This window comes from Mus pahari, chromosome 9, assembly GCF_900095145.1.
Source record: "Mus pahari chromosome 9, PAHARI_EIJ_v1.1, whole genome shotgun sequence".
In the NCBI taxonomy this organism is placed as follows: domain Eukaryota; kingdom Metazoa; phylum Chordata; class Mammalia; order Rodentia; family Muridae; genus Mus; species Mus pahari.
In genome coordinates, this window is record NC_034598.1 from 41,307,487 (window position 1) to 41,310,518 (window position 3,032).

General features: G+C 53.3%; 1 protein-coding gene across 2 annotated transcripts in view; it reads right to left on the minus strand.

Moving 5' to 3' along the window:
• Col6a2 (collagen type VI alpha 2 chain) overlaps positions 1-1,978 on the minus strand; it is a 27,869-nt gene extending 25,891 nt beyond the window's left edge. The window contains exon 1 of one of the 2 annotated variants that reach the window (XM_021204839.1): positions 1,825-1,978. The gene's annotated coding sequence lies outside the window, so the exon portion shown is untranslated. The remainder of the gene's footprint in view (positions 1-1,824) is intronic. The other variant, XM_021204840.2, reaches the window with a different exon arrangement.
• Positions 1,979-3,032: the final 1,054 nt, after the last annotated feature.

Below are 3,032 nucleotides of genomic sequence, written 5' to 3' on the forward strand. Positions count from 1 at the left end.
TATATATATATATATATATATATATATATATATATATATATATATATATACCTTTCCCTCCTCTCCAGGGTCTCACCACATAGCCAAGCAGAACAAACCTCAAGCATTGCACACCACAATGGGCAGATCAGCAGAGAGCCAGAGAGCAGATGGCATGCGTTCTGCCCAGCTTCTCTGGTGGGTAACAGGCAATGAGTGGAACCTGGGCCCCTCAGAACAGGACTCCCCACTCCTTGTGCCATTTCCCTGCTGCATGGACTAGGAAGCTACCCCTGTCTATCTGGCATCTGTGTCATGGATCTCCAGTGGGCACTCTTGGAGATGCTGCCCATAGTTTGGACCAGCCAGTACTGAGGGCAGAGGCTGGGTTCCTAGGTTTGCTCATGTGTAGTACCCCACAATCCCTGACTATTTGTGGAGGTTCAAGACTCTCAGATTTCATGAGTGGGTAAAAGAGACACAGTGAGGCTGGCTGGATTCTGAGAGTCATATCAGAGAGCCCCCGATGCCCGTAGCTTCCCATGCCCTGCCAAGAGGCCTCTCCAAAGAAGAGCTGACTGGATTTGCTGGCAAATCACTGCTGGACAGGAAGAAACCCACCCTCCAGCACACAAGCTGCCCAAGTGGCGGAAGTCTTGACTACTTCCAAGGTCTGTGCTGGCTCCCCAACACCATTTCACTGGAAGATACACTGTCCCCAAGACTGAAGCACAGCTTTCAGCATGGATGCTCAAACCCCTATGTTCAACCCCTCCCAATTGGTATCACCTGCTCCCTGGGACCCTAGGTCCAAGCCCAGTCTCTGGCCTTACCTTTTCCCGCTAAGGGATCCCAGACGCCTGTGTAACCTTCAGTTTTTGCCAGATGAAGCTGCAAATGCCCTTTTTCTTTTTTTCCTTTGCTATGTGTGTGTTAGCCTCAAAAGCCAGAACTATTTGATTGGAAAAACAAAAACAAACAAACAAACCAGCAACTTAATCTGGACCTTAAATGTCCCTCGTAGGTAACTTGTCCCTCTATGGCATTTGGCTCCATGTCCTCAGGTGAGCATGGGGATACCCCCAGAATACCCAGGCTTCATGAGGGGCTGTGTTGCTGTCTATAGGAGAGGTGTCTCTGAGGTTGCCCACTCTGCTCTGGGAGTGCCCAAGGGAGTCCCAGGGCTAGGATAGAGCCGAGAGTGACAGACTTTATTAAACCTGGGTCCACCGTCATCTTTATGATTCCTGTCTGGTCTCTCCTTAAACACAGTGGGAGTACCTCAAGATGGAGAGGTGTCTCCTTGAGAACACCTGGCTAGCCCACCGCTGGGACCTGCGACTCCCTTTTCTGCTGCCCACAGAGTACCCTTGAAGTCCATCTGAGGAACTAGTTCAAGTGTTTATCTTCCTTCCTCATGAAGACTGTCCTTCCCTAGGGCCTACAGAGAGGCTAACAACGGACCGTGTCCAGGTTCAAGTCACAGCGTTATCTTCCCATTGAGGCAATTTAGGTTCCTTAACCCTTGGACGACAATTCAGACCTGCTAGCAATGGCCATGGGTCTGACCAGATGCCAGACCCTCTGAGGACTGGGGAAGGAGCGGGGATCTGGTCCATCAGTGACAGTGATCAGCAGAAAGCTGTGGAGTCCAGAGTAAGAAGCTTGCACTCCAACCAGGCTCTGCCGGGCAGAGGCCTAGGGGCCACCTGGAGACTAGAACCTGGGGCAGGACCGTCGGTTTGGGTAGAACTGTGCTCACCTTAGACCCCTGAGGTGCAGCCGCTGAATCCTGTTCCCCCTTTTCCCGCGTGTCCCAGTTGGACAACATGCGAAGAAGCTTACCTGGCTTGGAGAAGATGCCTGAGTACTTCCCGAGGACAGCCCGGGTCCTGACGGCCCGAGGTGCGGGCGCCGAGTGGGTAGCAGGGAGGGGACCCAGGCGCGGCCCGGGACTGAACGGGAGGGGACCAAGCCAGGGGCCTCCCACTTTAACTCTGTCCCGGGCGGGCGGATGCCTGGAAAACTCGACCGCTGGGGGGCGCTGCGGCCCTGCAGATGGGCGGGGTCAGCGGGTGGGGCTGCTGGAAAGACTAAGAAGGGGCAGGGGAATGAGCTGGGGGAGGGGAGGAAAGGAAGGAGAAGGGAGGGAGTGGCCAGGACACGCAGCAGGGTTGGAGCTGGACCATCTCCGTGCTGTAGTGCCTGGTGACTTTTAAAAAATTTTTCCTTGCAAGCCTCTAGGCTCCTAGGTCTCCTAGACCTTTGCTCAAGTTTCCTCCTCCTCTACCTAAAGGAAAGAGCCCCCCCCCCCCCCAGTAGGAGCTACTCCTTCCTATTCTGGTGGGTTAGGGCTCCCCCACCTCTGAGTATTCTGACTGAAGTTAGGCGGGATGTGGGGTTGAACTTCAAAGTGCAGTGAAGGGATACAAAGAACGTATGTCTTTGGGGTTCAGCGGGCCCTGAATTGTTACGGAGACTCTTGGAAGTTGATAGGGTCTTGAAGAGGCAAGAGGACCAGGCATAGATGTAGGAGACCTGGCGTCGGTATATAACACTTTCCTCCAAGAATCACAGAGGGCGGCTTTGAGTGGGGTCTGCTCACATCCCTGGCAGGGTGCATAGGCTATGGCTAGGGTCTCCACTTTGTAGCCTGGAGTAGGACTGGTTCTGAGAAGTTCAGGCAGGGATGGGGAAGGGGCTCAATTTGGGGTCAGTTCTCAAGGGTGCAGGGTAGTGGGGTGATACGGCTTGCTTCTCATACAGCTGAGTAAATCTCTGATCTAGCCCCTGACTTCCAGTCCCATTCTGTGTTCTCCCCCTACCCACTCCTGTCCAGGGAGGAACTACTTTTGGTAAGCCCACACCGCTGGAGGTCTTTGTCTTTAGGTTCCTCCCGCCTCTGCCCACTGAAGTTTTGTCATCTCTTTCTTTTGATGTCTCACACCTGAGAAGTTGGCTCAAGGTACCTTCCACAGTGTCTTGGGTCCTTGTGCCTAAGCAGTGATTGAGGATCAGTGTCTCTTCTTCTAAGGAATAGGAAAATACCATTA